Below are 13,437 nucleotides of genomic sequence, written 5' to 3' on the forward strand. Positions count from 1 at the left end.
CACAGTTTCAGGGGCCTGCGCACTCAGCTGTAGAGCCTCTACCTACTCTAGGACTTGAAACTTAGACTTCTCTCCTTATTTCTCAAGACTTCTTCTACAACTTATGACTTGTTTTTTACTACTTAGATCTTACTTACTTAGCTATTTTTATATAATCCCATGGTCGGCGGACTATGGGTGGATCTTTACAGCCGACTTTACTTTAAAAAATAAGGGCAAACAACCCTTTATGACTCATGACACCTCCGCACTCCACGGCCACAAAATGCAGAGTATTTACAACTTTATTACAAAATTCAACCTAAAACATGGTCTTTTAGCCTCAAAACTATCCTTGGGGGATCCCGTTCCCAATAGGTCTACAAAGCAATGAAACATTTCAGACCATACATTCTAAAAAACCACGTCACAATAATGGTCCCGCACCCGGCCGTCATATCACTCTTCGTCCAACAAGAGCTGGGTGAGAGCAGAGCCAATTGGATGACTTCTCTTCAAGAATATGATTTGGAGTTCAAACCCTCTCATATGGTGAAAGGGCACGGGCTTTTTAAACTAACTACTGAGGTTGTAGATCAACAAGGTTCAGAGGTAGAAGGCCGGGAGCATGAGTTCGAAATGTACCAGAATGAACTACTCATCTTGCATGATCCCTTGTCATGGTACTCTGACCTGAAACAATACTTAGTGCAGGGGACCCTACCGAATACTTTTTCTACAAAGCAGAAGAGATTAATAAGACTCAAGGTTGTTTCATATCAAATGGTTTATGGAAACCTATTCAGAAAGCACTACCTCGTCATGTTACTAGGATGTTTGGAATACGATGAGGCTCAACGAGTGTTGAAAGAATTACACGATGGACCTGGAGGAGGCCACTATGCGGGTGACACCACCTTCCACAAGATTATGCGGGCAGGTTTCTACTGGCCCACACTCTTCAAGGATGTGTATGCTTACACTCGAAAGTGACCCATCTGTTAGAAGCATGCAGGAAGACAGGCTCGGTCATCTACCCTGCTCCAACCGATAGTGGTAGAAGAGCCTTTCCAACAATGGGGGTTGGATTTCATTGGAGAGATCGTGCCGAACTCATCAAAGCAACATAGGTATACACTCACAGCCACCGACTATTTCACTAGGTAGGTGGAGGAAATCCCATTACAGAAATTCAACGACAATGAGGTAATATATTTTATCAATCAACACATCATAGCTAGTTTTGGTGTCCCAACCTCACTTGTGTTTGATAATGCTACATATTTTTTGTCCTTAAAGTTGTATGATTTTTCTTTGGAGAATAGTATTGTTTTAAAACATTCAGCCAACTATTACCCGCAAGAGAATGGCCTAGCAGAATCTACCAATAAAATCCTCATCCACATCCTCAAGAAAACCTTGATTTCCCACCAAAGAAACTGGCACAATGCACTCAACAATGCCTTGTGGGCTAATAGGGTCATGCCCAAACCATCCCTCGGTACATCTCCCTACTTCCTGGTTTATGGGAAAGAAATCATCCCACCTCTTAACCTTTATCTCCCGGCCCTCAATCTGTCACAAGAATCATAAGGCTCCCCTTTGCCTACCATTCAAAGCCGCATCGACACACTCCTTAGATTGGAAGACGAGAGACTAAAGACCAGGTCTATTCACCAAAACCAGATTAAGAGGTGGTTTGAAAAGAAGTCCGCGGGAACTTGTGAATTTGGTGTGGGATATATGGTTCTTAAGTGGGATTAGGCCCATGAGGACAAAGGAAAACACACCAAGTTCCAAGCCTTATGGATTGGTCCTTTCCAAGTCAAGGAGAAAATTGGCCAGCATACCTATAAGTTGCAAACACTAGGAGGGTAGGTTGAACCCCTTCTAGTGAATGACCAAGACCTAAAATTCTACTTCACCTAGCATCCCTTGAGGTTGCTAGGCCCACCCTGTAGTATAGTTCCCCTTTTTTTCCTTTCTCGTCAGTTTGTCTTTCAAGTTCAGTTTGAGTTTTGTTTGCTTTGAAATAAAAGTTTGGGATGTTAGGTTGAGGTTGAAGTGGCCCTGTGCTTTGGCTCCCACTGGTGCTCTATGGAACCTTAAGTCGCGACCAAAATAGAGTATTGAAAATTGACAGTAGTGGGGAACTTGAAGGCACACACGGTCCTTTTGCTCGCGTCGACCTATCCTAGTTACATACTTGTCTTGAATTTTGCGTTGTTCTACCTCAGCCATTGGGTTAGGTGTGAGGGGAAGCTAAAGAAATTTTTTTGGGCGAACACACATTTCAGGGAAATAATAAGCTCTATGAAAAGCTAGAACAACCTCTTTGCAAGCCAAATAAGTCAGGATCCCTCGTCCACCCAAGCTTACATAGCCACCTGAAATAAGTGCAAATAAGCATAAATGAATAAGTGCCAAAGAGCACATCAATTTACTAATAAGGGCTAAAGGACTGAGAAAGGATTCCTGCACAAAGAGGTGAAGCAACGGCTCCGCTGGGGTACTGTCCAGGCTTGCTGGTAGCAGAGCAACATTTGCGATTTCTAGGTAGTGACTCCGCCGGGGTACTATTCAGGGTCGTTGGCAACAGAGCAACACCAGAGTACCGTGACTATTATACCGAAAATCCTTAAGGCTCATATCATTACTTCAACTTCCTTTTCCTTCCCGAACCAAAAATAATTGATGCCTTATTCCATGTGTTAAAGGCTGATTTTTTGCAAATGAGGGATAGGCAACCAATGTAAAGAAGACCCAGGTACCATTAGTGGGCAGGACCTGCAACTCTATTGAAACAACACTCATTGAGGTCCCCCTTAAGCTAGGCCATAAGGTGTCTTGAGATCCTAGAGTTCTCCCGGTGAATCACCAATTGTTGTAGCCGTTGCAACAACCCCTCCAAAATTTCAAGCTCTTCAAAATTTAGGAGCCCCTTTTACCTTTTCAAAAGTTTCCCTCATCCTTAGAGTTTGTTTAAGAGATCGAGAGGCTAGAAAAGTCTCATAAGAACCAAAGGATTTCTTCCAAGTCAAGCTAAGTTTATAATCTGGTCCAAGCCTTCCAATCGTGGCCGCATGATGTGACCTTTCCTTCGCTTGTGACTAGTGCGACCCATGCAACCTGGCCAACCCAAGTCACATAGGTAAAATAAGTGAGAATGGTAAAATCACAATCCTTGCAATCAATGTGACTACGCGACCAAGAGGTCGCAAGGGCCCAGACACACAAACATGTGACTTGCATGACCCTTGTGACCTAGCGACCTATGGGTCGCAAGGTCGCATAGGTCATAAAGCCCAATCACCCCAGACATGTGACCCTTGCGACCTAGCGAACGTGAGGTCGCACAAGTCGCAAGGTCGCACTCTTTCTTGATCTGAGACTTGCGACCTATGCAACCCCTCGCACGTGCGACCAAAAATATTTATAGCTGATTGCCCAAGCTCATTTGTTAAGAGTTCTTGGGTCGTACAAGAGACAAGGGAGCTTTCCTCTTCCCCAGTAAGCATTCTTTCCATCTAGGTGTCGCCCTCTTCCACCCTAACCCTACAAATTCAAACCCTAGGGGATTTTATCTCTATTTCGACCTAGTTTGCACCATGAATATCAAATCAATGTATTTTGGCCTCATGAGCCCCCATTTCTTTCACTCACATCCATTCCTCGCCCTTAGAAACCCTTTTTCCCCATGTGCCTAACCATTTGGCCCTGAGGAGTTCCAGGGACCTCTCTTAAGTATTAATCTTCCTTTCAGCTTGTTAAGTGCATAGGTCACATGGCCAAAAGCTATGATAGCCTAAATATTGTGACTTGTTTGACCTCGCAATTGGCATGGCCTCGCGACCCCTAAAACCTACGACTTTTCTCAGATTACCTAGTCGCTAGGTCATACCCCTCTCCTTGTGACCACTGCAACTTCTTTCCCTTGTGACCTGCCTTAAAAAAAACCTCCTCATAGTCTCTGAAACTGATTTTGTTTTTTAAGCACTCTATTTTACTTTCATGTTGTCACTCTCATAGTGGGGTTGTTTTTTCAACATGCCAGGTGGCGTGGATCTTGATTGCATCTCCATCTCCTCTTTCGAAGATAGATAGCACCCCCGACTAGAAAGGTTGCTCGTAAAATATCAGGGAGAAATTCATTGGAAATATATCAGTATGAGGAACCACCTATCTATGGAGCCATAGACTGCAATATCCATAAGAACACGAGGCTCTCCTGATACAACATTTATGAAGAGTTCGCTAAGTCGAACAAACCAAAAACCCATGAAGACTTCCTACTGTACCTGAACATCAAGAGGTCCAAGCTCCATAAGATAGTGTCACACTCTCCCATTTTTTTGTGTGCTGAAACCATTGATTAGATCCTGCAAAGCACATATATAGATTCATGGACAATGAGGGACCATACTGGCACACCCTTAGCAATGATCTCTTCTACAGACATTTCCACTTACTACAGGCTCCCTGAGAAGCAGGAAAATTTCAACACCCGATGGCTCTCCAGATTCGTGACGCCTACCAAAGACATCCTGAGGGAATGGTGGCAAGACCCATCTAAATTTCGGGTTAGGACAAATCAAGTGTATAGGACAGATGGTCTAATAAAGGTTTATCAACTAATTGCCACCATGTTGTGCCACTTGTACGTAAAAGAAGATTGTGATGTATTCCATGTTACCTGGGTCCTTCTCATGTATGCCATCGCCACCCATGGAACAATATTCAAGTGGGTGAGCATTCTTATGTCGGCTCTGAGCACAAACATCGTTGCAGCAAAGCAGCCACCAAAATTCTACATGGCCTCATACCTCCAAGATGTTGTGTGCGCAATATGCTAGTTCGACAATTGGAGCTATAATTGGGATATGTCCACATCCAGCCTCATGCACCACCACTATAAGATTTTCTAGGACACCACCTATAAGGGTATGATCGATGTCATTTCCAAGTCTTTTATTTCCCCACTATACCATCGACTATTCGGAGAGGATCTATTTTGCATGTTGAAGAGGGCCATGGAAACCATTGTCAAGGTGGCACATTGGTTCCCCATCCAGGAAGGTACCTTCATTAGAGTTTTTGGTTCCCATAAGGCCCTGTATGCTCTGCCCAGGTTCATCACAAATAAAGTACTCCTGGTAGAAGCATGCTACCAGATGCCATAAGGTTTCTCGAAGGTACTAAGTAAAGGCAAGAAGAAACCATGGCTAGCTTTCTCGCTCATCATCAGAGCACATGTAGTTGAGAACTTCAAGCAAGTAGAGGCAGAGGCTGAAGCTTTGAAGGGTATTCAATTTGTAAACTTGAACTATCGTACGCATGACCCTGATAAATTTGTGGCTGCTCATTACAAGAGAGCTAATTTTAACTGGTCATATTCCCACATCAGATAGGATCATGAAGACGAGATCAAGAATTGGTATAACACCACTAGGGAACACGACCCCAGTGAGCAACAGGAAAGAGGCGAGGAGCTCCTTTAACACCCCCAGGAGAATTTTCGTCTATAAGATAGGTCCTCCACCTTGAAGAAGAAAACAACAGGAGAAACAGAAGGCCCCCGGGAAACCCAAGAAGTATAAGGAGAAAGAAGTCGAAGATGTCCCAAGTGACCCAGAAAAGGCGAATGATAACAAAACATTGGAACAAAGGAACTTCGCCTGGAAAATAAGAAACAAGAGCTCAAGAGAAAAAGGGAGGAGGAACTCAAGCAATAACAAGAGTCAAGTGACCAGGGGTAGCTCAAAAAGAAGAGGTGACAGGAAGAGGAAGAATGGAAGAAACAACTAGAAGAAAAGCAGTAGGAAGAACAAAGGACCTAGGAAGAGGAAAAAAAAAAAAAAAAGACAGTAAGAAGAGAAGATAGCCAAGGAGGAGGAAGAGAAGAAGAAACAAGAACAAGAGCTAAAGGAGCAAGAAGAAACACTTAAGCAGGTCGAAGAGCTCAAGAAGCAACATGCGCTATCAGAAAAAGAGAGGAGGCAGTTGGAGGAAGAACAAAGGAGGAGTAAACAAGAGGAAAGCATAAAGATCCAATAGGGATAAACTAGTAAGATATCTGAGTCGGACATGGAACAAGGCAAACTAGCCCCATTAGATGTTCCTCCTTCTACTCCTCTCACTGGAGGACACCTTCCCTTACAAGAGCTAGGCTTCCTAGAGGAGCGAGAAAAGAAAGTCCTAGACCTCACTAAGCTCACCTTCGACAAAGTCAGCCTCAAGATCGTGCGAGAGAGGAAAAAGTATTATGCTAGAAACCTAGAGGAGCCCTTATCAGTCACGACAGCCAAGGAAATTGTGCCTAACACAACGGTGAATCCTAAGATGATCACCTCTGCTGGAATGAATTTTGTAACTGCGATGGAACATAATGTGTCTCGGATGAGGAAACAAATCACAGTGCTCCAGAATAGGCTTTATGCATCAGAGCAAAAGGCTGCTAGAGCAGAGCAGGAGATAAAGAGGGTAGAAGAAGAGAATGCGACCCTCCGTTTAATTCACTCCAGACTAATGGAATTCTAGGCAATAATCAAGGGAGAGGCAAAGATGCTTGGGGAAGCTATGGAGATGGTCTATGAAGAGATGTCAAAGCTACATCACACGGTGGCCCTAATCTTAGCTATACAGGCTCACACAAAAGAGAGGGCTGCTATGCTAAAGGAAGTCGTTGTCACCCTAGATAGTATGCATGAGTGGTCCGTCAAGTACCTAGGAGAACCAACATTAGTCCCAAAGAAGGATTGGATCACCATGAAAAATGCCAAGGTCTAGCTACGCATCAAGATCCAGTCAAAGGACAAACTAGCCAAAGATGTGGATAGGGTGTTGGCTTCATATAGACACCTTTTCAGCGGTCTGGAGTCTATGATCGAAATTCATGGAGTTTCATCCATTGAGGAAGTTGGGCATGTGAGAAAGCAAGAAGATATCTCACGAGAATTTAAATAATTCATCGATACATATAGACAGGCAGCCCTTGCAGAAGATCTGTCTGTTACAAAGGAGAATATCACATGCTATGTGATGGAATTAGTGAGAATGTACAACAAACTGGTAACCTTGGGGAATTAGGTGAATGCCAAAAGGACCACTCTCATACTAGATGCCCTTGAATGCCTGCACAAACATGATGAAAAACAACCACAGATCACCCCCATTGCAACCGAATACAAGTTGTGGCGCACCTACCTAATGGAGCAACTCCACCTAGACACTCCCGAACTTTCTATTGTTAAATTGATAGATTAGATTATCAGCTTATTTTGTGATTTTGGAAATTAAATAGGATAGGACATTTTTGGAATGTAAAGAGTCATAAGGAAGTCCAAGACTCACCATGTAGTTAAAAAGTCACGAGGAAGCTCAATAGTTAGGGGTAGGTCAAGAGCCACCCTCATTTTATAAATACACCCTCATCATACATTTTAAAGGAATTTTAGTTGACGACTTATTTTGGGACAATATTGTTTTTGAGAGAACTTATGCTCTTCTGATATATGCAAGGAGTAATTGTCATTTTCCACTATTGAATTATGCAAATCATTTATGTTGTGGTGCCATGAGTATTCTTCGCTTGATGGATCGGATGTTCCTGAGATTTCTTTGATACACAATCTATTCATGTGTTATCTCGTTCTACAAACTTTGTTTTTCTACACATGGATGGTATATGATTTGCTAACTCTATGCTTGTATTGGTGAATTGTTTCGTTGATATTGGCATAATCTTATTGTTGACTGTATGCTTACTGACGCTTATAGATGCTTGATTACTGTGAACTGCTTTACAGTTGTCAAGCACTTTCCTTTATGGACATGAGTCTTATCTGAAGTTTGCTGACAATTACTTTATGCAAGGTTTATGTTTTTTACAATCCTTTTATTCATGGTATACATGTTATAAAACTTTTTTTGGTTATTTCCTTGTGTTTTGTTAGTGCCTAAATCTACCTCAGGCTGAAAAGGTAGGATCCAGGGCCAACATCAAACCACGCTCAGCCTGGTAACTAGCCCTAGTAGGTCAGGAGAGGGCTCTCTATGGGTCAATCTCAACAAATTACTATGGGGGAAAGAGATGACTGAATTATCTTCCGATCTTAGGCTAGGTATATGTGCAAGAGAGTTGATTTAATAAAATGATGATTTGTTGGCTCAGAGGGAAAGGCACATTTTGGGATTGCGGGGAGCGAGGCTCAGTTCTGCAGAGATCTCAATGGGGAAAGGTAGGCAATTGTTTTGGAACTTAAATTTGAGTGATATGGAAGGATTAGATAGGTGAGGTGTTGAAGAGGGAAATAGTAATCATGGATCCTCCCCAAACAGCTGAAAACATCAAATAACTAAAGCAAACTTCAAGTAGAGCACTGCACTTTCAATGGATTCTACTTACACTCTTGTTTGTTTAGTTCAGAAGAAATAAGATAGATAATGGCATGCAATCACATAAACAAATTCACAATTACAAAGAGAAGCACTGTACCAAGACACATTGCCACATGAATCCCAAAGAGTGCTGCAAATCCTGGTCTCAATTCCTTAGCCAAAATGAAAATATGAGTGTACAATGAAGCTCAAGGCTTTCTCAAGAGTCCAACCTTCTGCAAAAATCCAACCCCTACACTATGAAATTCATAAAATATATACATTTTTTCATCCTCGTACTAAGGGATTGAGCTCAACCATTTTCTTCAAAATAGAATCAGTTACATTAAACTTGGGCCGAATTTCTGAAAATAAGTGTTGAAGATGAAATCGTATCTCCTAAACCATAGCACCTGTTACAAAACCGAAAGAGGTTTTTGTAGATAAGGTAATTTTGGAGAAAATACTCTCTCAAATTTGGGAAATTTGTTTCCATTTGCTCGTAATCGGTTCCACAAAATCATCTCTAAAACAGAAAATCATTAAAAATTTAAATCTGTGAAAATGAGCTGTAAAGTTCTAATCAAATATCCCAAGTCGTGACACCTGTGAATAAACTGAAAGAGATTTTTGTTATATGGCATGTGCTTAACAAAAACCTAATTGGGTTTTGCAAAATTACTTTCCATCTGTTGTAAAATGGCCCCGCACTAAAATGACTAAAACAGTAAAAAATACGAAAAATTTTCTTTGCTTTAATGTAGGCTCCAAATATCATTGTATATCTCCCACATAGTAGCACTTGTGCATAAACGGAAGGAGGTTTTTTTTATTTGGTATGTGATGAACAAAAACCTCTTTCACTTTTGAAAAATTCCTTACCATTATTTCAAAAACTGATTTTTTACTAAACTTGTCATTGTGTGCAGCAACTGACCTTAAAAAATGCATAACCAAAAATCACTCATTCATTTATTCTAATCCAGGAACCGGTTACGGGAGTGTGATATACCGTTGGAAATATTTTTCTGAGCTTCTTATGATGGACACACTTACATGTTTTGTGATGAAAATCATGTGCAAAACATCTAACAAAATCAGACATAGTAAGAGCTCATGTTGATCCCTGGTGACAGGCTGCAAAGACTGGAACTAACATCGGCTCCATGGAGATGGCAGCTCCTTGGAGGTGTCAAGAACACCATAGACCAAGTGCCTCATCCATTGGGCATGGATTCAAACAACTGCAAACCCAAAACAACTCATACCAATCCAAAAACATATACATACTGCAACATGTACATAAACAAATACCGAAAACTAAAATGTTGCCTTAGGCAGCTTATTTATGTACAAATCTAACCCACTTTGCTGCAAAATTGATAGATCAAGTAATGTTGTAATGCCATATCAACCAATCAAGTAACTGTGACAAGGATGCTGCTTGAAAGTGCTTCAACTAGGACACAAATGTAAATGCTGACAGCCATACATGCACATAACAAGTCTGGTTATGTAAAAGACAATTTGATCTATCATTCAAATTGAAAAAAATTTCCATGTATGCTGCAATAGGATCGAAAAAACCAGACTTTGTTTGCTGCCCCAACTCCTCAATACATGTTCCTAGCTGCAAACTATCAATGCAAATATCCACGGGCAGCCTTACCTTCTGTTCCTTTTGCTAAAAAAGGTCCCCAAAGAATGGGACTCGACAGTCTAGATCCTGGGACTGTATTTGGGTCTCCAATTCAATTAGATCTCCTTTAATTTTGATGGAAAACTCTTGCAAAAAATTGAGCTTAACTTCATGGCTGCATCGACAAGATTTTAGATAAGAAGAAAGAGATGAAGCAAAGTTCTCATCTACCTCATCATCCGTGCACATATCTTCCCATTCTCTAAAACCTTGAATAGAGGTCACCTCTATTTTGAATTCTTACTCTTTCTCCATCCTTGTTTCAAGAAAGATATGCCAAAAATCTGCAAAGGACTTAATAGATCTGATAGGAAAACTTTCAATCCATTTTCTACATTTTCCTTGAAACGAATCAAAGAACAATCTGATGAAGACATCTTCCTTTTTAACTCTAAGAATTTCAACAAATGTTTTAAAATTTTCTATATGATCTAGAGTCAAATTCAGATCTTCCCCATTGAATTTAGGGCCATTACTCAAAATGTATGCATCCTTTGGTAATTGATTAGGAAAACCAAGAAGATTAGAAAAATCGATACATGAATACCTTGAACAAATAGAAGTAACATCTGAGTCCTTTATTTAGCTAGTGGAGCCACCATCAATAATTTGAAACTCGAGACTTCGAACAGTGGAGTCGCCAGGTAGATGATTTCAGCCTTAATATGTGTCTAATCGTTGTCCACCATCAAAAATCAGATCTGAACTTGATACATGTTACTGGGGCAATTTGCAAGTTAGATACTCCGTTTATAAGACTAGACCAGAGATTCACTGAAGCAGCTTTTATCTACTTTCGCTAATGCAAAGCAAGAGCGTTTCAAAGGCTACCTGGCTAACTTCAGGCTCTGTCTGTAGTCTATAAAACAAAGAACACTAACAAACAAATAAAATTTTCTCCCCAGTATGGTCGTCGCTATGTTAGTGCCTAAATCTACCTCAGGTTGAAAAGGTAGGATCTAGGGCCAACATCAAACCACGCTCAGCCTGGTAGCTAGCCCTACCAGGTCAGAAGAGGGCTCTCTCCGGGTCAATCTTAGCAAATTATGATCTATGGGGGCTTGAGATGACTGAAATATCTTCTAATCTTAGGCTAGGTATATGTGCAAGAGAGTTGATTTAATAAAATGATGATTTATTGGCTCAGAGGGAAAGGCACATTTTGGGATTGCAGGGATTGAGGCTCAGTTTTGCAGAGATCTCAATGGGGCAACGTAGGCAATCATTTTGGCACTTAAATTTGAGTGATATGGAAGGAGTAGACAGGTGAGGTGTTGAAGAGGGCAATAGAAATCATGGATCCTCCCCAAATAGTTGAAAACATCAAATAACTAAAGCAAACTTGAAGTAGAGCACTGCACTTTCAATGGATTCTACTTACACTCTTGTTTGTTTAGTTCAGAAGAAATAAGATAGATAATGGCATGCAATCACATAAACAAATTCACATTTACAAAGAGAAGCACTGTACCAAGACACATTGCCACATGAATCCCAAAGAGTGCTGCAAATCCTGGTCTCAATTCCTTAGCAAAAATGAAAATATGAGTGTACAATGAAGCTCAATGCTTTCTCAAGAGTTCAACCTTCTGCAAAAATCCAACCCCTACACTATGAAATTCATAAAATATATACATTTTTTCATCCTCGTACTAAGGGATTGAGCTCAACCATTTTCTTCAAAATAGAATCAATTACATTAAACTTGGGCCGAATTTCTGAAAATATATGTTGAAGATGAACTCATATCTCCTAAACCATAGCACTTGTTACAAAACTGAAAGAGGTTTTTGTAGATAAGGTCATTCTGGAGAAAAAAATCTCTCAAATTTGGGAAATTCGTTTCCAGTTGCTCGTAAGCGGTTCCACAAAATCATCTCTAAAACAGAAAATCATTAAAAATTTAAATCTGTGAAAATGAGCTGTAAAGATCTAATCACATATCCCAATTCATAACACCTATGAATAAAATAAAAGAGGCTTTTGTTATATGGCTTGTGATTAACAAAAACCTTCTTGGGTTTTGCAAAATGACTTTCCATCTGTTGTAAAATGGCCCCGCACTAAAATGACCAAAACAGTAAAAAATACGAAAAAATTTCTTTGTTTTAATGTAGGCTCCAAATATCACTGTATATCTCCCATATAGTAGCACCTGTGCATAAACTGAAGGAGTTTTTTGTTATTTGGTATGTGATGAGCAGAAACATCTTTCACTTTTTAAAAATTCCTTACCATTATTTCAAAAACTGATTTTGTACTACACTTGTCATTGTGTGCAGCAACTGACCTTAAAACATGCATAACCAAGAATCACTCATTCATTTCTTCTAATCCAGGAACCGCTTACGGGAGGTGATATACCGTTGGAAATATTTTTCTGAGCTTCTTCTGATGGACACACTTGTTACATGTTTTGTGCTGAACAGCATGTGCAAAACATCTAACAAAACCAGACATAGTAAGAGCTCATGTTGATCCCCGGTGACAGGCTGCGAAGACTGGAACTAACATGTTTATTGAAGTTCATGCGTTCAATTAACCCTGCATCCCACCCTTTTTCGAAGCAAGCTCAACTCATCTGAACAGTAGCTGGGCCTACATACCTGACCGGGTCCCTAAATCAAAAGGTGCAAGGTCTAAATGGAATCCTGCACCGGGGAGATTCCCTTTTCTGTTGGCGGAGAATTCTGACCTGTCAACACTAATGTGACATTATTAGGTTAATATAACAATAATACTTTAGTACATTAATGGTTGACCATGGTCAATCTTAGTTAACACTCTTCAACATCAGAGAACCTCGTCAACCATGAACGACGTTGTCAACCATGGCCAATGAATCCAACCCACACACGTTGGCTAAAAACTAGCACAACCAAATTTACTATTGTGGTTGATATACGCTGAAAAGTGGCATTTTCCACTTTTTTTATGCCAATCAGTTTATGAAAATGATGTCAATCAATATATATCTACCACATTAATAAATGTGATCATTATATATATATTTGTTATATATATATATATATATATATTATATGTTTATAAACGTCATATACGTTAGTGGCAAGTACCATTATAACATAATGGAACTTCCTTGAGTTAATGATTTTGATGAGTCCGATGCTAGTGACAGAAATATCTTTCCAAGCCACATGCATAAGTGAAGATTAAGTGGGCTCTGAACAAAACACACCATTTTGTAACACTTATGTGTGGGAGGGCTTTAGAATAAAGCATTGCATGGACAAATCAACAATTAATATACAACTACATAAATTAGTTTCTAGTTTTTTGTTGTGTTGATTGTCTTAGGTAGGTTTCGTATCTTACTACCGATAATTTTAAGTACATAAATTTCTATTGCAAGATCATTTTAC

The sequence above is a fragment of the Pinus tabuliformis genome, chromosome J (assembly GCF_031772625.1).
Source record: "Pinus tabuliformis cultivar Carrire ecotype Pingquan chromosome J, CPIR1, whole genome shotgun sequence".
Classification (NCBI taxonomy): domain Eukaryota; kingdom Viridiplantae; phylum Streptophyta; class Pinopsida; order Pinales; family Pinaceae; genus Pinus; species Pinus tabuliformis.